A 22,318-nucleotide genomic window follows, 5' to 3' on the forward strand; every position below is an offset into this window, starting at 1 on the left:
AAAAAGTAGGAAGTTCCTGATCTCAGTATGATAACTACACATCTCGTCTGATGCCGCCCAGAGGATATTCTTCATATGCTATTCCATTATGCACACTACAGCTCTAGCATATTCTCTTCAAGGGAACTGATCTTTGTAGTCTGGAAACCTGTTGTAATTCCAGGAGATCTCCAGGCCCCACCCAAAGGTTGGCAACTCCAGGCCCCACCCAAAGGTTGCCAGTCAGATAATGCTGACCTTGACAGTCCAATTGTATGATCCACGCTAATAAGATGGTTTTAGTGTTAATTCTTAGAATCATAGAATCATAGAGTTGGAAGGGAACTAGTCCAACCCCCTGAACTATGCAGGATACTCTTCCTTCACATGATTTTATTGGTTGTTCTTCTGTTAAAAGGGATCTTAAGTACTTGTGTAAAAACTCTGACATTGAGAGAAGGAATCTGATTTGGGCTTGGTTTTTGTAATATCATCCACCTGAGACAGGTTCTATCAGTGTCTTATCTTTGTTGGGGCCTTGCCTGAGAGCAATAGCCAACAGTGTACCTGATGTCAAATGATGAATTGCATACAAGGAAGGAGAGATACAAGTGACCTATTAAGCAGCAAAAAAGAAATGACAGCTCTTTGAACTGTCCATTGGGTTTTCATGGCAAAGATACTGGAGTGGTTTGCCATTTCCTTCTCCAGTCATCATGGCATCCGGCCCTCTCAATTCCTGGCAAATAGATGGGGAAGAAATGGAGATAGTGACAGATTTTATTTTCCTGGGCTCCAAGATCACTACAGATGGGGACTGCAGCAAAGAAATTAAAAGACGCTTGCTCCTGGGGAGGAAAGCTATGGCAAATCTAGACAGCATCCTAAAAAGCAGAGACGTCACCCTGCCAACAAAGAATTGAGGCTTTTGAACTCTGGTGCTGGAGAAGAATCTTGCGAGTCCCTTAGACTGCAAGGCGAACAAACCGGTCAGTCCTAGAGGAGATCAGCCCTGCTTGCTCCTTGGAAGGCCAGATCCTGAAGATGAAACTCAAATACTTTGGCCACCTCATGAGAAGGAAGGACTCCCTGGAGAAAACCCTAATGCTGGGAGCGATTGAGGGCAAAAGAATAAAGGGACGACAGAGAATGAGGTAGCTGGATGGAGTCACTGAAACAGTCGGTGCAAACTTAAATGGACTCCGGGGAATGGTAGAGGACAGGAAGGCCTGGAGGATCATTGTCCATGGGGTCGTGATGGGTTGGACACGACTTCGCACCTAACAACAACAACAAATCTCTGTGAAGGAGAGTTTGCTCATGGATGAGGCCTGCATTTCACATGGGCTAAGAGACTATTTTGCTATTCCAAGTTTCTGTGGGAAGTCCTGCGTAAAGACCTTGCTGCTAGGGACTCTTTGAAGAGCAGAAAGAATGATGGACTGTCTAGCTAGGGATATGCTTATTTCTCAGCGGCCCGAGAGAGGCCTACAGGAAGAACATGAGCAGACATGGAAGACATGGAATAGCATTTCCTACACTGCTCTTAAAGCCATGCAGGTACTGGGAGGATGTGCTCTTCAAATGTGTTGCACAAGAGCACTAAGCAACTTCCAAAATAATTCTGCGCTGGTGGTAGTTAATCTTTATACTGGGAACAATTGCCTTTCCCGCTCGTGTGCCTATCTACACCATCTTTCCCCACATGAGTTCTTGAATTCTTATCAGTCCCTTCCATTTTCCTCCCCCCCCCAATTCCTTCTTAATTCTTTTCTGCCCTGAAGACAACAGCTATAAATTAATCGTCTGAAAATACTTTAACAATTAAGCATCACTTTAGCTTTAATACATTAGCATGCTCTTCATTTGAAGAACCACTATACTTCCTGAGAAAGAGTCGTAGCGCCCTCTTGTGGAAAACTGTCTTCATTTACCAAACCTTGTCATTCCCAATGCTTAATTTCCAGGAAACAGACAGGTTAGGGCTCGAATACCTTCTGGAAATCTCCTATATGAACTGAAAGCCTGGATCCCTAATCTATGAAAAGGCTCACACTCTGCACTTGCTGATCAGGTACTTTGGTCCTTCTATATACGGCACAGTTTAGCCCTAGCAATGAAAACAGATGCCAAAACTGAGGCCAGGTTCAAATTAAGATCCAAAATCTCACAATTTGTACCCAGGACTATTTCATACAGATACTATTGCAAAATCACATGGCAGGAGTCAACAGGTGATTGTGCTTTCTGATTGTATAAACATACAGCAAAACACACAGCAGCTGCCCTGTACAAAACTGGTATTATGTGGCAGGACTCTTTATTAAGGTGCTCTTAAACAGTGTTACACCGTTCTAAGGCTGCTGACTTCATTGGGTTTAAAAGGGTGTAACTCTGCTTTGAATTGTGTTGTAAGATTTCAAACAAACATGTTAATCTTAATTAGGAAGTTATGTATTATTTTATAGTCTAGTTGCAAAAATGTGGGGCAGGGTAAAATGTCTTGTTTGAAAAAAAAATACTGTACTCCATTGGTATTTTGGATCCTGGAAGTAGGATAAAGGGAAGAGCAATTTAGCTTGGGTAAACTTTCAGGCTTATCTGAGATGAATCACAATTTCCAAAAGTTCTAATGGGCCAAACCACAGAAGCCTGAAGCGAATTGAGCTTGATTCAGCTGATTTGGCTGATAGAGAAAGACTGAGAGACTTGTCTGCCCTGCTTACCCTGCTGGAGCCAGCTCAGCAGACCGCAAGTCTGTCTACTGCCCTTCCTGCACAGCCTGAGCCATGTGAGAAGGGCTGGCTAGGACCTAGAGCCTTTTAAAAGCCTCCTGAGCTGCAAAACAGCTGATCCCTGGAGAGGCTTCTCTCCTTTGCAGGATCAGCTCCCTTGCAGGATCAGCTGCCTGGTGGCTGATTTGGTCAAATGGGTTTGAGTTTCCTGAATTGGTCCAAACTCAAATTGATCTACCAAATCAGTGATTTGGTTGATTTGAGTATTCCTGAATCAGGAAAACTCAAATCCCCAAAATACTGAATTTCCCCCCAGTTCCCCAGGGCCTAGCAGGATATCTTGATGCAAAATTTACTTTTGGCCATATTATACCATTAAAAACAAAACATCACAGGGATTCTGTCCTTGCTGTACATGGAGGGCCCAGTGCTTCAAAAAGACTTTGTCCTGACTTTAGCTTTTAAAATAATTTAAGGTGATAGTCAGTTGGATAAATACATGCATTTAGTTGGGAGTCCCACTTGAAATAAAACAATACACAAATTGCTAAAATGTCAGTATATAATATTATTCTGATAGAAATGTACAATGCGTTCTATGTCTATATTGAGCCAGCTTGATGTAGTGGTTAAGAGTCGTAGCCTCTAATTTGCTTTGATTCCACACTTTCCCACATGCGGCCAGCTGGATGACCTTGGCCTGTTCTCTCAGAACTGCCTCAGCCTCACCCACCTCACAGGGTGTCTGTTGTGGGGAGAGGAAGGGTAGGTGATTGTAAGCCACTTTGAGACTCCTTCAGGTAGTAAAAAACAGAGGACAAACAATACTTTCTTTCCTTCTTTGATTTCTATACCACTCTCCGAACAGTACAGAAATCTATACTTCTATATATGTTCTGTATATGTTATTGCAGCATAAGCATTATAATGTTAAAATTCAGTTTCGAAAGAATACCTCATACATTTTAAGTAAAGAATAGCTAACATCTAACATAAATATATAAACTCATCAAGATTGCATACCTGCCCTCTAGTGGAGAAGTGCTACTTTTACATATACAGTATATATATATTTTAGCAATTCAATTTGTAGTGAGTATGCACAGAAGTTGACTTTGTTTACTCATTTTTGTTATTAATCCTGAAAGGTGGTATTCTGGTATTGGGTTGTTTTGCCTAGTTTTGTTTCATTATTGTTTCATTCATTACTGTTTTCACGATTCTATTTCCCATTGAAGCTCCCCCTACCCTTTGTCCAACTTGTACCTTCATGATATTCCATCTGAATTAGGCAAAATGCGGAAGGTCTGTAATGCTCCCCTAGGAGACTCACAATGGCAATTTTCATACAGACAGGGGATTTCTGCACAGAGGGTCAAATTGTGCAATCCTGTGTGGCATGGAGGCGCCATGGGTGGCACGGAGGTGGCATGGAGGTGGCATGGGTGGCGTGCAGGCAGCACGGGCAGCATAGAGGCAGCGCCCCACTTAAGAAGTGCTCAGGTAGGGGGGGGAGGGCAGGAGTCCTAGGCAATTGTGGAAGGGAATGGCTGAGCAGCGGGCAGGCAGACTGGTGGGGGGGGGGAGAGAGAAGAAGAAGGGAGGGAGAAGAAGGGGAGGAAGGGAAGGAGGCACTTAGTAAAAAACTAGTGCAGAGAGACTTAATGGAGGTTGAACTGACAGGAGGAATCTGCCTCCTTCTCCCATATATATATATATATATATGGGCAATGGCATTTCCTGTACCTTGTGGCTATCTATGCTTGATGTATGCGAACTGTAGGAAATGTTCTATATTAGTCTTCCAGGGGGTGCATGAGCATGTCCATGTCATCCTTTTCATGCTGGTATTTAAGGCTGGAGGAGCACATCTCTGGATGTTGTGCTGTCATAATAATCTCTTGGGAAAAGATAATTAGGAAGAGAATAATTTTTCACAGTACCACAGTAGTGTAATAGCCAATAATATGTACACTTGGAAAACATGCTATATAGACATGCAAATCTAAGAACTGAAGTTGATACACAAAACAACTGGGCTTATAGATTTGGTTTCTAGTACTGCCATAGCAAATTCTGGGAGATGGGGGGGGTCCTGGAGAGGGGAGAGTTTGGGGAGGATGTGATATCTCTTCTGGGTAATGCTGTTGACTGCTTCACCTAGTTTCTATTGTCTTCACCCTACAGGCAACACCTACATCTACCTGGGAACGGTTGCCTGGGGGGCGGAGGGGAGAGGTTGTATGGGGGTAATGTATGAGGGATGGGGGGATTTATGTTATGTTTTTGTATGTTGTGCTTAGATTAATAATTTTAATTCTGTATTTTAAATTTGTTGTTAGTCTCCACAAGATGGCTGGCCAAGAGGGGCGGCCTATAAATGGAATTAATTAATTAATTAAGGCTATTTTCCTCTCATTCCTCAATTCCTTGGGAGTGGGAAATTCAGACTGGGCATGATCAAATCTCCACCCTGGGTTGGTAAACAGGAGGCCTACTTATGGGCAATGGTATTTCCTGTACCATGTGGCTATCTATGCTTGATGTATGGGAACTGGAGGAAATGTTCTATATTAGAGCAGCCCATGCTGTTCTCATTCAGATGGCAGATCTTCCAAGTGTGGTTAGAATGGGAGTCGAGAGATGCCCCTGTCTACATATATGCATGGCTCACCAAGAGTGAGGAAAGGCAATAGCCAGCCACAGTCACCAAACAGATGCTGGCTTTTTCTTTTCTTTTTTGCACACAGTATTCCTTGCAACCCTGCCTTGAACACTGCATTCCAATGAGCAAGTTATATGCGAACCAAGCATCTGCTGATAAATACAGCAGAGTTTACAGATGAGTGTTTTGTTTTCACTATTAGATAAATCCACCTATAAAAAAACAAAACAAAAAGAAATGACAGTTCAGATGTATTGCATCTTAAACAAGAATTAAAACTCCCAACTTACCCATTCCTGCCTGAAGAACCGGGACATCTTCCAGGGAATAAAGTATACTAGAAAAACAAAACAAATCATTATAATAGCTCACAGCCCAAAATTATAACCTTTGAACAATTATCCCAAGTGCTACTACACTCTGCCATTGTTATGAGTTATCTGACTAGACAGAACCATTATGGAAAAGCATTAAAATCTTTCACACATATGGATCATTTGTGCCTATCAGTCGGTAGGGGATTCACTTGCTTTGGATCCGATTCCTGAGAGCTCCCATGTGATTGTTTCTTCCAATTCTACTGCTTTGCATAGTCATTATCAGACACTGCAGCATTAATATCATTTATCAGAAACTTCTGGTTTTGGGCTCCTTTCCTCTAATGCTCTTTCCTTCCACCCCAGTGAACAAACAAACAGAGAATGAAGCCAAACAAAATCTGTTTAAGTTCCTTGGATTGTTTTTATTTTTGGCAGCTCGACTGAGTTACAAATAAATGCAATACACCCTAAACACATACTATGTTGAAACCAGGGAAATCTTATTTTTAGAAAGAAGGAAGAGTAACACAAAAATGTTTGGGACTTGGTAATGGCAATGTTTTGGGGTGATACCAGCACTTGTCCTACTACAATGCCTCTTTTCTCCCCATTGCACTTTCAGAGGGCATCCAACCTCATGCTACTGCTGCCATGAATCACACTAGTCTGAGTCTTCTTAGCACAATATACCTCTGTTTAAAAAGTAGCTCCTTGACTACTGAAACAGCCCTTCCACCAACAAAAATGTTTACGTGACTCATACCAGCAAAGAGCAGCTCTCTGAAATGGTTGGGGAAATGGCACAGGGGAAGAGATAACCTTGTTGGGGAAGATATAACCTTGTTGTGAAAGCCAACATGGTTAAAGAGCAGAGGTCTCTGGAGAACCAGGTTTGATTCCCCACCCCTCCATATGCAGCTTGCTGGGTGACCTTGGGTCAGTAATAGTTCTCCCAGAGCTCTCTCAGCCCCACCTACCTCATAGGACAGTGGTCCCCAACCTTTTTGAGGCTGGGGACCGGTGGCAGCAGGGAGGGCGATTGCCCGGCCGCGCACGCTGTGCATGTGTGGCCGGACATGCGCATGCACACATGCATCATGTGTGGCTGAAATTGCGCATACGCGGGTGAAATCGCTCATGTGTGAATGTGCCGCGCATGTGCGATTTTGGCCGTGCATGCGCAATGCGCGTGTGCGGCCCTGCTTCCATCTCCCCCCCTCCCACAGTAAGAGGTTTTTTACTGCGGGGGGGGGGGCGGAGAGAGGGAGCCACGTCCCGGTGCTAGGGCCTTCATGGCCCGGCACCAGGCCACGGCCCGGTGGTTGGGGACCACTATCATAGGATATCTGTTGTGGGGAGAGGAAGGGAAAGGTGTTTATAAGATGCTCTGAGATTCTTTCAGGTAGTGGGGTAGTGAAAATCAGGGTATAAAAACCAGCTCTCTTATTCTGTCCCCATACATATTGGTACCAATCTGAACCAGCTCCCCCCCGTCCCATGTGAAGAGGCCTCAAGCCTCCTTGTCTTCTCCTTTCTCAACATATTCCAAAGTTTGCCTTTCCTGTATACCACATTTGTGAAGAGAGCCAGTTTGGTGTAGTGGTTAGCAGTGCAGACTTCTAATCTGGCGTGCCAGGTTCGATTCTGCATTCCCCCACATGCAGCCAGCTGGGTGACCTTGGGCTTGCCACAGCACTGATGAAGCTGTTCTGACTGAGCAGTGATATCAGGGCTCTCTCAGCCTCACCCACCTCACAGGGTGACTGTTGTGGGGAGAGGAAAGGGAAGGCAACTGTAAGCCGATTTGTGCCTCCTTCGGGTACAGAAAAGCGGCATATAAGAACCAACTCTTCTTCTTCTTCTTGTTCTTGTTCTTCTTCTTGTTCTTCTTCTTGTTCTTCTTCTTCTTCTTCTTCTTCTTCTTCTTCTTCTTCTTCTTCTTCTTCTTCTGTTGGAACAAACAATACTTCTGTTTCCTAGCCCCTGACAATATAGTTTTCAAAACTCCATTTTTAAAGCATCCTTTTCTTTATTGTAAGTTCTACAAACTTCAGTTCTATCCTTGATCATATTAAAATTTTCATTAAAATGACAAGGCAACGAGTTTTGTCTTACTGTCCTTTCTTCTCTGCCTCTTCAAACCTGCTTTGACTTACTCTTCTAATCCCGCTTTAATCCTTTGATAATTTAAAAAGAAAATGAAAGCTATCCCACTGCCTCCTTTTCACTAAACCTTTGTTCCTGCTTATGCAGTCTCTGTCACCCACCTACTGCTACCATTTCAAGAGTGATGTTGTAATTGCATTGAAGGGTTTTTTTGGAATAAAAATTGGCACACATTCTCATCTATAATTGTAAAGGCACATGTAGCCATCCACTTTATAGCAGGACCAGAAAACCAGTTCAATAGGATCGCTGCTGCCAATAGAGACATGGCAAGATGAAAGGAAGAAGTTTTATTTTTGGCGTTCGCCCCCATCAGTCCTATTTCAAACTTTCAATGCAGTATTCTTTGAAGTCCTCTACTACAACCTTATCTCAGTACAGAAATGAGGAAAGGAAGGGAATGAAGGAATATTATAGCCGAGTCTGGGGTCCCAAGACCCTCTCGCATGATAATGATGACCTCACTGTTTAGTAGGCTCTATTTCCTGATGGGAGGCCAGCCGGATGTCCACCCAGAAACATTTGCCAGCTGTTTGGAAGTGGTAACTGGATAGATCAAGAAGAGTCGCCTAAAACTCGGCTCCTCCAAAACAAAGGTCCTATGGCTGGGTAGAAGGGGCAGGATCAGGAAGCGCATCTTCCCTGCCTGGAAGGGGTATAACTGACATCTGTACCACAAGCCAGGAATTTGGGAGTAATTTTTGATGTCTCCCTTTCCATTGAGGCTCAGATCACTAAGGTAGCTTGGATGGTGTTTTTCCATCTGCGCCAAGTTCGGCTACTAGCGCCCTACTTGTCCCTGGAAAATCTGGCCACTGTGATCCATGCAATGGTCACTTCCAGGTTAGACTTCTATAACTCACTCTATGTGGGCCTACCCTTGTCCCTGACTCAGAAATTGCAACTGGTGCAGAATGAGGCTGCACGGGTCCTTACAAGGTCATCTTGGAGGGCCCATGTTCAGCCTTTGTTAAAACAACTCCAGAGGTTACCATTTTGCTTCCAGATCATATTCAAGGTATTGGTTTTGACGTTTAAGGTTTTATGCGGCTTGGGCCCTAGTTACCTACACAGGACCACCTGCTTCTTTATGCCCCCTGCAGGGTACTCCACTACATGGGTATGAATCTGCTGAGGGTCCTGGGGCCCCGGGATATATGCCTGGCCTTGACCAGGACCAGGACCATTTTGGTCCTGGTCCCTACCTTATGGAATGAGCTCCCGAGCAAGCTGTGGGCCCTGTCTGGACTCTCTGAGTTCCACAGGGCCTGCAAAACAGAGCTCTTCCACCAGGTGTTTGGTTGAGGTCAGTCGGGGATCCTAGGGTGTGCAATACCAACATCCAGTAGCATGGGGGGAGGCTTTTAGGTCAAATTATATACAGCCATTTTGTATAATTTTGGAGATTGTGTTTAGGATGCTTAATATTGTATGATTTTATGGGATATTGTTTGTATTTTTTGTGAACTGCCGTGAGCCAGCTTGCTCGGAGCAGTGGTATACAAGTTTAAATAAATAAACAAACAAACAAACAAACAAATAAATGAATGAACAAACAAATAAATAAATAAAGCTCCCAATTCATTTGAGACCCAACTTCATGTCCATATATACTATCTGAACATCCAAAAGATGTTCAGATAATTAGCCTAATTATTCCACATCGATTACCAAGAAGATTCCAGTTGGTCCCACTACTTTTTTGCACATTTTATTGGCCTAGTTCTTGTGCCTTAGTGAGCCATTGGAATTAGAAACAAAGCTTGGTTCCTACCCAGATGAGTGTGGGAACTGCTTTTGTTCTACCCTCCTCTTGAGCCATGAGACATTTGAAGTGGAGAGGATGTTGAAATATTGCAACGTTCAGTTCAGCCAATTGGAGGGACTGTCAGAAGCCTCCCATGCCTTGGCATTTGCTGCAAAGCTCTCTTCCTGTCTTTCTTCATTGGAGCAATATGAGAACATCTGGTCATTACAAGATGGAACAGATGTTTGTAGGAGCTTTTTAAAAACTGTCCAGTTTTCCAGTTTGTTACATCCATATTTGTGTGTGTGTTGGACATATGTAAATAAACTAGGGGCAAAGCTGGTGCACCCAGGAATACACAGGGCACTAGGTTTGTAAGGTGTCCTTCCTGAGTGTTGTCCACTAATTCCTCTTTAAAACCTTGCTGAAGGTGGTTGGGTTATTAATATTGGGTGGATTGCAGTTTTATAGACAGAGAGGCTGGCATTCCTTGATGTTATTTCCTGGCCTTAACCTGGCCTGGAAGAACAGCTCTGACTTACGGGCCCTTTGGGACTGTTGAAGCTAATCAGCTCATTCTTCAGTGTACTCTCAGGTGAAATACCTGGACCAGAGGAGGGATAGCAGCTCACTCCCGATTTCAGGTTGGCAGCACAACAGTGTTCCCAGATTCCCTCACGGGAAGTAGGCCTTCCTCTTCGAGGCCGCAGGTGTGCTTCTGGGCTCAGAGGGAAGGCCGCATCGCGGCTGGGTGGGAGGGGGGGAAAGGAGGCCTTCCCCATGGCCTCAGAAGTTGTGCCATTCACAGGGTCCTTATTAGATCAGTGACCTTTTCATAAAAAATTGCCTGATAAAACTTGGCCTACATATGCAGACAAGATACTCTCCCTTCCAGCCTTTCTAGCGCCCATTGTTTTTACAAGTACAACGTGCTTTAAATCTAGTAGATTAATGATACTGATAAACAGCATGTCTCAACATTGCATGTCTCAAATCTGCACACAGGCTTTTGGTCAGCTATGAAAGATGTGGTCTAAGAGGCCCTTTGAAAAGAGGGTGTAATTTGAAATTTGGTGTAATTTGAACACTCCAACTTTTTACTAATAGACTGAACCGAAGTACAGTCACTGCATATGAGACATCTGGGAAATAGGATCAACAAATAACTTTTATTCACTACTAGTGATAGAGAAATAAGGATTAAACGAGGCTTAAAATATTTTCATGGAACACAGATTTTGTTGAGTTCCTGAAGTGATAACATTTTATCATCACCTCCTGGATGCATGGAATATCTAACAGCTTTGATGCTTGGAGCAAATACTGGCTGTCCTGCATTCTTAGGATTCTTACAGTATAAATTTGATTACAAAAGACTATTAATCATTAGTCAGTTTCCCTAAGAAACTGGGCTCTTAGGCAACTTCAGTCTCCTCCTAATGTATTCACTCAGCCAGCTGTCTGCATCACACAAGTCAGACTTTGAGACTTCCCATCCACAACAGCCACCTAGTAGGGAACCACTAGATAAGGAACCAGAAAATTATGTACTTGGAGAAGTCCAGCTGTTAATTTAATAACTCTTTAAAAACCCCACTTATCTTTATTTAAGTCATTGTTATGCTGTATTTCTGGGGTATCTGCCATTGGTCTCAGTGAAGAATTTCTCTGACTATAAGTGAAGCATTCCTCTGCATGCTACTACTACAATCAAGTCACCTCTTCTTCCTATCAATATCCTATCAGAAACTAACTCATTCTAGATTATATGATGCTGCTTTCCAGCACTGTGTAAGATCCGCTTTAAAGGGGAAAAAATGAGGTCAAAGAGCTCAAAGCTTCGTCATTTGAACCTACCTTTGGCCAGTGTGGGAAATAAGCTAGATAGGGGTTGGTAACAATCATTCAATCCTAAAACTATCATTTTAACAATGCAAATTTCTTTAATCCCTGGTAGTTTTGATGATCATCCAAAGATTGTAATGAATACCAGTAGCCTGAGGCGGGCCACTTTTGCTTTCCAAAGGGATTTAGTAATTTTGAATGGCCACTAGAGGATTGATCCAAGTGGGAATTACATCTTCCTCGGCCTCAAGGGAACTAGAGTTATGGATTTTTCATTGTTTCTTCTGATTGTAGTTCACTTGCCAGCTTCCTGGGAGTTTTGTCCTTTTGGGCCAATGATCATTCCCTTTTGTTTTGCACACGAATCTATGTCAAGCTTTATGTGACCAGGCAAGACAGTGTGTCTCAGAATAAAAACTTCTGCTGTCACATCCACTGGAATGATAATACTTGGCCTAAGCTATGATGGCCTTCCCAGAAGCATTATCTTTACGGACGTAATTACTTGGGTTTGATATAGCTAGGTGTTCTTTCACCATTTTATATAGGTTACTAGATTTAAAGCCTATTGTATTTGTAAATACAACAGGCGCTAGAAAGTGTGGATGGGAGGAGAGAGTTGTGTGAATGAAGAAGAGAAATCTGCAAGAAGGTAGAAAAGAAGGGAAGAATGCAGAGGGGGTGGAAGGCAGCTGTAGGGTAAGGAGGTGGGCCAAAGGTGGCCAAGTTAAAGAGTGAATAGAGAAGAGAGGGAGGAAGGTAGCAGTAGATGGAGAGGAGTGAGGACACAAAAGAAAGAGAAAGATGGTTTGAGAGGGCTCCTTCCCCCTGGCAGTGGTGCAGCCTTCCCCCTCAGCCCTCCCTCCCCCCGGCCACAGCACAGTCTTCCTGCTGGGCCCAGAAGCATACCCGGGGCCTTTTTGAGGCCCTGGGTGTGCTTCTGGGCCCATAGCATGTGCGAAAAGGATGTGCGAAAAGGATCTAGGTGTCTTAGTAGACCATACATTGAACATGAGTCAGCAGTGTGACTCAGTGGCTAAAAAGGCAAGTGGGATTTTAGGCTGTAACAAACGGAATATCGTGTCCAGATCATGGGAGGTGATGGTACCGCTTTACTCTGCTCTGGTTCGGCCTCACTTGGAGTACTGTGTTCAGTTTGGGGCACCCCAGTTGAAGAGGGATATTGACAAACTGGAATGTGTCCAGAGGAGGGCAACAAAGATGGTGAGGGGTTTGGAGACCAAGAGGTATGAAGAAAGGTTGGGGGAGCTTGGTCTGTTTAGCTTAGAGAGGAGACTACTGAGAGGGGATCTCATAACCATCTTCAAGTATTTAAAAGGGTGCCATATGGAGGATGGAGCAGAATTATTCTCTCACCCCAGAGGGATGGACCAGGACGAATGGGATGAAATTAATTCAAAAGAAATTCCATCTAAGCATCTGGAAGATGTTCCTGACAGTTACAGCGGTTTCTCAGTGGAACAGGCTTCCTTGGGAGGTGGTGAGTTCTCCATCTTTGGAAATTTTTAAACAGAGGCTAGGTAGCCGTCTGACGAAGAGGCTAATTCTGTGAAGGCAAAGGGGTGGCAGGTTACAGTAGATGAGCTATTGGGATGTGAGTGTCCTGCATAGTGCAGGGGGTTGGACTAAGTGACCCATGAGGTCCCTTCAACCTCTATTATTCTATGATTCTATGGTTCTATGGTGAGAAATTGTGTAAAATAAATCATTCACCAAAGCTCTGTCTTTAAAGCATAGAACACCTGTTCATCCAATTTTTTTTTTGAGGGGGGGTATTTTACCTCCAAAATCTCTTTCTTCCTACACTTACCTCTGGTCTTCCCACAGCCGGCTTAAAGGTGTTCATTCTGTCCAGGTTAAATGCTCATTCCTCAATAGTTAAGGGGGATAGGTTCATGTCTTATTCAGAATCAATCTGCCTTTGACTCTTAGATAAGATTGACATATATCACACATTCTTCAGGAGTGTCCTTTGTATGGTAATTTTTTATTGTTTATGATTGTATTTATTGATCGCCATTCCTGGGCCCTCTCAAGAGGTGTTACATTTCACTATATTTGTAAGCTCATTCCTATAATCTAATTATCTTTTTACTTGCTCCCAGTGATCAAAAAAGAAAAAGAAAGAAAGAAAGAAAACTCCAGCAGTCACAAAAAGTTTTTATTCCTTTTGTCTATTGAATGAGAAGCGATTAACTACAAGTGTCTATTGGATGAGGAGTTATTAACGAAATGCATCATAGAGCTTTTATTGGATAAAAGGGGGAAAACATGGCTAGTATCACCTTCAACATGCTATTTCATCTCTCAGCTGAAAGGGGTCAGGCAGCTTGCACATTGCTATGCTGGATGCAGCATAGCAAAGCTTTCTTGCTAAGAATCCCCTCCCCACTCCACACAATCACATGGAAATGCCATTTTGTCATATGAAAGTCAGCAATGTCAGCTAGACATTAATGACAGAACCAGCATAGTTTTTATATCAGTTGTCTTTGTTAGATGTTTCCATTGCCTACATTGTTTTGGAAAGACAGCAGATTTCCATTTCATTTCACAGACCTAATGAAAAGCTTACCATTTGCCATAAATAGTTTAAGGCTATGAACTTTTCCTTTACAGCATGTTGAAGATAATGCATGGTCCTCTTTGCAATTACTTGGCAGTAATTAAATCTGGGTTTTGCTGACTTGTACCATCATGGATTTCCTCCCGAAGGTTTATTACATCAGCTAAATGTTTCAATTGAGCTGTAGTCTTTTGCCAAGAGCTATCTGCGTATAATTCCACTACCATGTAGTTTTTCGTTCAATAAACAGAAGCCTTGAAACAAGCCCCCCCCCCAATACAGACTTACTGCTATATACAAATTATTACTTCCATGAAACAAATGGGACTGACTTCTCCCTTAGTACTGAGGGAACATGATGCAGGTACAGCCCTATAAGTTGCCTGACTGGCAGATCTCCTAAAAACTATATGTAAACCTCTTTGAATTCTTTGGAAGAAAAATGGGGCCATATGTAATTAAGGAATGTCAGTTGAATGTAGAGGCAGAGAGAGAAAGAGAGATTATCAGCTGCAAGCACACCACCTCACAATGTCGAACACATATCCCAAAATGGCATCCAGTATTGCATGAACACACTAGAAAATGGGTAGGTAGAGTAGGGAATAGCAAAAGTTATAAGAGACTAATGGGGGCTGCTAGGGGGTAGAAATGTAGGGGCTCTGAGTGGGAGGAGGAGACAATATAGGGGATGCAAATGGATATAAGGAAAGCAGGAAGGAACAGGATGACCATTTCCACATTTGGAACTTTGCTGCCCTGGCTCCCATGTGGGAGCACCAGGTCAAATGCACCTCCATTTTGGAGCAGGAAGAGGCGGGGCAACCTGCCCCGACTTGAAGCCTCCAGTGCAGAAATGTTCGAGGAGAACCAGAAGTCGTGAGAGGAAAAACAGAGAGGAGTTGGAGAGAAAAAAGATACAACTGGGGATATGAAAGTGAGAAAACAGCATGGGGCAAATGGAGAGAAGGGAAGATACGGTAGGCACAAAGATTAGATGTGTGGTCAAGTGGGGGAGAAGAAAACAGCAAAATAGTATGGGGGAAAGGAAGGAAGGAAACCAGAGCAGCAGTAGGAAGGGAGGAAAACTGAAGCTTGAACAAGATGAGGGCAAGCAGAAACTATAGGGACTAGTCAGGCTATTCCCTCTTCCCCCCAGGAGTCCTTCAAGCCTGTATTCCTGTTTGTCCCTTGTATTTCGGGAAAATTTTGAGCAAAAAAACTAGAAAAAAACATTTTCCATCAGCTTTTGCAAGACTTTGTGTTTGGTCTAGTTTTCCACAAGTTGTTGACATTTATTAACTATGGCATGATGGACAGAAATTCTACAAGGTCTGCTTTTCTTCTGGATGAAGATGCAGTGCTGAGGAAATGTTTCAATGCCCCTCCCACCACCAGTCCTGCAATGGTTAAAAAGCAGAGGAACAGCCCCAAAGGATCTATGGGTAGCACACCAGATGCATGTTTAAATTAATCTACTTAATGTTTGAGAGTTGAATATTACTGGTGCCCACGGAGGGTCAATGTAATGGCCTTTTAATTAATGAATGAGCTTCATTAATCCTGTGGTGTTGTCATGTAGCAAAATCCAGTTGTCTTCATGATAATGTAGTTTCATACAGACATGTTACAATACTCCTTGTTAGTGATTTCCCTTATGACTCAATGGTGGAGGGAGACTCACAGGGGGATACGGTCATGGCTCTTAGGATACTAGGCATATGAAGGGCTATAGTTTCAAACAGACAAATGGGGATCCAGAATATTCATGGGGGGGGGGATCCTAATATTGCTAGTGATACCCCCTTGCTAGTTTACATTTCAATGGTGGGGGGAAACTCAGGGGGAAACTTGGATGGCTCCTGTGCCTACATTATCTTGTGTCACAGATGTGGACAGATGTGACTGCTTGGCATCCTCCACCACCATGAGCTGGGGGGGGGGAGGAGAATCCCTAGTGCCAAATTTAGTGTGGTTTTTGAGCCCAGTGGCCTCCTTTGGCACTGGTGGGCCCAGTGTGACTCCCAGTCTGCCATTCTGCCAATGCTGGGTGCAGTGTGGCTCCCAGCCTGTCATGTCACCAGGCTCCACACCGTTCTGCTCTGCTGTGCCACTGGCACTGGGCACCCAACCTGCCATGCTGCTGGAGAGGAATTTTGGGGGGAACTTAAATTGCCCTCTTTTTAAATCATCATTTTTTTCTGCAAACCTAAAGGTCCCCCAAGTTTGTGTGTGTGTGTGTGTGGGGGGGGGGGATCCCTCTAGTGTCCATGTGATTCTGACCCACAGATTTAGATACCTGCTGGGGGAAGTCACATGTTGCTACTAGTATATCGATAATGGTACAAAGCAGTGGCTCGCTTGTTAAGTATGGCAGTACTCCTACCTCACATGCTGGCACACTGTACTCCATAACCAGTAGTGCCCCACAACAATCTAGACTTGGGAGCAAGCCAGACACAGAAACACACTGAAACACCCTGACAAGACACACTGCCAGGAGAGAATCCATCTTGGAATCCAGGACATGCCTTGGCTTGTCCTCTGCTACAGGCTGGAACTTCAGGTGCCTTTGGACTCTGATCCCCCCCCCCACACACACACACATAGTTTTGCTGATAGCGTGGTCTGGCCAGAACTGGGCTCTTGGCCAATTTCTTTGTCTCCTGCCCATGACTCACACTTGGCCGCTCTGCCAGTGGTTAAGCCCATCACCCAGTCAATAGGTAGAACCATCTCTAGGATGGCTCCTTTGGTCTAAGGCCATTAACAGCCATCTTGGGAAACCAGTTGCCCAACACCAAGCTCAGTGGAACTTTCCAACTAGCCTCCCAACTGGCTTGCATCACGTAGACCAGTCCCAACCCTATAAAAATTATGGTTTTAGCAAGTCTCTTCCTCTCAAGCTTGTCTGATTTGGATCTAATTTGGAACTTCCTGGGCACTGGTTGTACAGCCAGCTTTCTCTTTCCCATCATCTCTATGGAAAGCTAATTATACTGGACCTTCTTTTCCCACCCTGTACCTCTTGATACAACTGCCTGGTGTGTTGGATATATTGTTGTTCTTATTATTTTCTTTCTAATGAAGTATCTTATTATTTTTACAATTTACCAGCGTTGTCTGCCTTGAGTTCTTAATGTTGTAATTACATTGTATAATATTGGCAATTGATCCTTAAATGCTGTGTTACCGCCCTGTCATTCAACTATTCCCCACATGTCACAGGACACGTGTAAGCACAATTCAGGAACAGTGAAAAGGTTTATAGTAGCATGCTATCTGCACCTAAATACCAGCTAGAGATGGGCTACCTGAATGTGTACTGAGGAGTATAATCTGTGTTCCCCGAAACTGCTGAAGCCATACCCCAAGATAGTTAAGTATAGTGAATGTGCTCCCATCACTCTGTATTTTAATTTAGCTGTAGTTTTAAATCTTAACAAGGTACCTTTTGAATAAAAAAATTGTTAGAAACATAAATGAAATGTTACAGCAGACTGAAGTCTTGAATCTGAATTATCTTGTAGTGTATTTTAGTAATATGTACTTCAAGAACAAAATTTGCTATTTGAAAGCATACGCATCGATTTTATGCTTTATGATCTTTTATTGATATGCTGCTACACTGCCATCTTGTGAATATAGGGGTGAAATACATACAAATCCATGGCGTTTGAGCAACGCAACTTTTAACAAATGAAGCAACATCTACTTCTATATACTTTCACACTATACGTTTTGAGACTAAAACATGTTTGGTGAAATGAAAATACAGTAGAAATGTTGAAAGAGAGAGGAATACAGAAAAACTGATAAAACCGCCTGCAGTAGCTGGATTAGAATAACCAGATAACGGTGACAATTACCTTGCCATTCTACCCACTGAACAAAAAATGAGTGGGTTAGGTAGGATAATTAGAATACAGATCAGAAATTGGTTACATAATTTTTATTAAGGATATTGCAAAACATTTGCTGTACTTAGGACCATCGTGTAAAAATAGAAATCTCAGGTAAAATAAAAATGAAGGATATATGTTTTCTGACCCTGGAAGAACATGTCTTAATCACGAGGTTCATAGAATTGCTAGAGTAACTACAGGTTAAGGCTCCCTCGAGATAGATGGTAAGTGTTCTGCATCCTAAAAAGTGATGTAAACCAATAGCATTCAGGTTCATGTGGAAAGAACTTGTCTTAAATAAATATCTTTAAATTGCTCAAGGAGTGGTAACATATTTCGTTAAGGAGGTTGTGGGAGGAGAGTGGATGGGCCCTAGTTCTAGCCCCACCCCCACAGGGAGTGCAGGCCCCTCCTCACTGGCACCCTGACAACAGGACCTCTGGTGAGGAGGGGAGGGTACCAGCCATGTCTTCCCCACGGCCCGCGAAGCACAGCTGCTGCCTGAACAGGTGGTGGGTGTGCTTGGCAGGCTGCGGGGAAGCCGCAGACTCACCTGGTGGAGGGGGCTGAGGATTGCTTCCTGGCGCCTTGCCAAGCACACCTGCCACCTTTTTAAGGCAGCAGCTGTGCTTTGTGGGGCACTGGGAAGCCATGCCCTCCATGAGTGTGCAACTTCCCCGTGTCCCGCCAAGCACACCCGCAGCATCCCGCCCCCCACCCCACCCCCACAGGGAGTGCAGGCCCTTCCTCTCCAGCACCCCAACGACAGGAACTCCAGTGAGGCCATGTCTTTCCCATGTCTTCAGGCAGCAGGTGTGCTTGACATGCCATAGGGAAGCCGCGGCCTTGCCGGGGTGGGTGTGTGATGGCTTCCTTCGGCAGGGGGGAGGGGGCTATAGATGGCTTCCCTGGCCATGCAGAGCATCCTGCCGCCTCACAGAGGCTGTTAGTGTGCTCTGCAGGCCCCAGGGAAGCCACGGCTTTGGCAGGGGGGAGGGGGCCAGGGATGGCTTTCCTGGGCCCATAAAGCCCTGGGGATGGCTTCCTTCAGCAGGGGGAGTGCTTTTCCATGGCCACCGAGTACACCTGCAGCCTCCCTGGGGCACTGGGTGTGCTCGGTGCCGGGCTTTGAAGTTAGTAACTAACTTTGAAGCTTACCATAAATCACTAGCTCACTTAAGATAAGGGTGTCTTGTATATTAGTATGAAAACCAAAATGAGTTTTAGGAGTGATTCAGGAGTTAGGAATAGTAGGCTCCTACTGATGGTGGTAAGGAACTTAGATGTATATTCAGAAAAATATTTTTGGAAAAACAAAATCAACAACCCCAAACAAATGTTGTTGTTTTTTTTTTAAGAGGGGGGAAACAAGAGGGTGATCAACGGTACATGATAATTATATATAGATATGCAGGAAGAAAACAGAGGGCTAGTGGGAGAGAGGTTACACTCAGTTTTAATCTGTTTCAGTGTTGGGGAAAGAAAAGGTGAGCAAAATGTGGTTGAAGCAATTAATTCAGTTCTGCCAACCCCAGGAAGCAGAGTACACAAGTGTTGTGTTGTCATTTGATAAAATAACCTGCAAAGCATGAGGATGAAAACAAAATGGATAACATTATCTGAAAATGTGCTAGGCACAGGTCTGCATTTCTGAACATGCACAGAGCAATAAATTAAATTGATGATGGTGGAAACAGAAAAGGAAAACAAGAAGACAAGCACAGAAAGAAAAATGATGGCAGGAAAGTCTGTGCAAAGATTAGGATGTTGGGAAAGTGACAATTGACTTGACAAGCATATAAATCTGGAAACTGTAGGTAGCCATTCACAACCAGTCCAATGTTTATGAGAAACAGAATCATTACAGAGTAAAGCAGAGCAAATTTCTCTGAGACTCAGAATGAAAAATTGTCAGAGTGAAAATCAGAGAAAGGGAATGCAAAATCATGAAAGGTAGAAAGATGGAAACCTTTTACATCTAAGGAAAAGATAAAGGGAAGAAAAGATAGCATTGATAAATCAAAAACCATAGACAAGCCATCTGAGGCTGTTTCCACATGGCAGCAATTTCCATTGTGCAGTCATGGGAATGGCAAATGGAGAGTTCACATGGGACTTTCCTCCCCAGTTTCCCTGTGACTTTCATTCTGACTCCCTTCCTGGCTTAGAAGCCAAGTTAAGCTGGAAAAAGGTTTCTATCCCCAACCTCCTTGATGTTGACTGCTTTGTGATAATGCAGGGTAGAAATTGCCTCCCTTTTTCTCTACTCCTCTTGGAGCCCTTACAAAAATGGGAAGAAGAAGAAGAAGAAGAAGAAGAAGAAGAAGAGTTGGTTCTTAAATGCCGCTTTTCTCTATCCAAAGGAGGCTCAAAGCAGCTTACAGTCACCTTCCCTTTCCTCTCCCCACAACAGACACCCTGTAGGGTGGGTGAGGCTGAGAGAGCCCTGATATCACTGCTTGGTCAGAACAGTTTTATGAGTGCCGTGGCGAGCCCAAGGTCACCCAACTTGCTGCATGTGGGGGAGTGCAGAATAGAACCCGGCATGCCAGATTAGAAGTCCGCATTCCTAACGACTACACCGAACTGGGAACAGCAGAGGGGCAGGAGCAGAGGTAGGACTGGTGGAATGCAGCAGAGTTCATAACAAGATTGGAATCTCCTAGGGGGCAGTCATTTGCATGGGATATGTTAAAGTCCTGTACTAGACACCCTGTAGAAGTGCTTCCAGTCAGACTAGACAGTATATTTATTTAATTTGTTAATTAATTACATTTATTTACTGGCATTCCTAGCTCTCCTGGCTCACAGCAGTTTACAACAACTAAAAGAGCCAAACGACACCACAAAACCCCTCTCCCACCCACCCATTCTGATAAACCCACCCCTGTTCTATACCCAACCTATCCCTTACCACACTCCATAGCCGGAATGCCTGGGAAGGTGGTAAAACAGCAGTCCCTGTTCCACTTGACGCCAACCGAAGTATAGACCTTGATAGACCAGTACTCAATAGAAGACAGATTCTTGGTCCTTGACCCATACCAGTTAGAATCATAGAATCATAGAGTTGGAAGGGACCATACAGGCCATCTAGTCCAACCCCCTGCTCAATGCAGGATCAGCCCTAAGCATCCTAAAGCAGTTGGGCTTCCATCCTAGCCGTAGGGTGGAGATGGTGTTGGTCAATTTGGTGGATGATCTCCAGTGCCAGCTGGATCAGGGAAGTTCAGCCATACTCATGATGCTTGATCTGTCAGCCACGTTTGACATGGCTGACCATGAGTTGTTGGCTCACTGTCTCTCTGGGGCCGGAATTTGGGGGACAGCTCTTCAGTGGCTGTGCTCCTTTCTCCGGAACTGGACACATGGTGGCAGTGGGAGATAAATTATCGCACCCTTATCAACTCTCCTGTGGGGTTCCTCAGGGAATGGTTCTTTCTCCAACACTATTTAACATCTTTATGCGCTATCTAACATTTGTTCCAGAGCTGTGTTCTGGGCTGTCTCCCATTTGTAGATGATACCCTACTCTATCCCCTCATGGACAGCCATCTGGACTCTTCCCCAGTTACATTCACCAGATTTTTGGAAGCCATAGCTGGATGATTAGAGGAGTCTCCTGAAACTCAACCCCTCCAAGATGGAGGTCCTTTGGCTAGGGAGAAAGGCAATAGGACAGGAAGTGTGTTTGCCCATCTGGGCTGGGGTACAACTTAACATATTGTTCTTGGCAATGAACTTGGATGTGATTCTAGATGCCTGTTTGTCTATGGAGGCCCAGTACATGGGAGTAGCCTGCACAACATTTTTACATCTGTGCCAGGCAAGGCTACAAGCACCCAACCTGCCCCTGCACAGCTTGGCTACTGTGATCCATGCAACAGTCACCTCTAGATTGGACTTCTGTGACTCACTCTATGCTGGTCTACCCTTGTCTTTGACCCAGAAGCTCCAGCTTGTACAGAATGCAGCTGCTAGGGTCCTCACAAAAAAACCTTGGAGGATTCCTATCCAGCCTGTGCTGAGGCAGCTGTATTGGTTGCCAGTTTTGGCCCAGATCAAGTTTAAAGTTTTGGTTTTAACCTTTAAAGCCATCTATGGCTTGGGTCTCGCCTATCTGAGGGACCACTTGCCTGCTTACGCCCCCCACAGAGCACTTCATTATGTGGGTGCAAATCTCTTGGAGATCCCTGGCACTAAGGAAGCGCACCTGGCCTCAGTCAAGGCCAGAGCCTTTTTGGTTCTGGCCCCAACCTGGTGGAATGAGCACCTGGGAGAGTTGAGGGCCCTGATGGAACTGTCCCAGTTCTGCAGGGCCTGCAGAACAGAGCTCTTGCACCAGGCCTTTGATTGAGAATAGTGCCAG

General features: G+C 44.2%; 1 long non-coding RNA gene across 1 annotated transcript in view; it reads left to right on the forward strand.

Moving 5' to 3' along the window:
* Nucleotides 1–1,950: 1,950 nt before the first annotated feature.
* The window catches only part of LOC143828811 (uncharacterized), a 37,406-nt gene continuing 17,038 nt past the window's right edge, over nucleotides 1,951–22,318 (forward strand). Inside the window, exon 1 of the long non-coding RNA XR_013227895.1 lies at nucleotides 1,951–2,053. This is a non-coding gene — a long non-coding RNA (uncharacterized LOC143828811). The remainder of the gene's footprint in view (nucleotides 2,054–22,318) is intronic.

This window comes from Paroedura picta, chromosome 2 (genome assembly GCF_049243985.1).
Source record: "Paroedura picta isolate Pp20150507F chromosome 2, Ppicta_v3.0, whole genome shotgun sequence".
In the NCBI taxonomy this organism is placed as follows: domain Eukaryota; kingdom Metazoa; phylum Chordata; class Lepidosauria; order Squamata; family Gekkonidae; genus Paroedura; species Paroedura picta.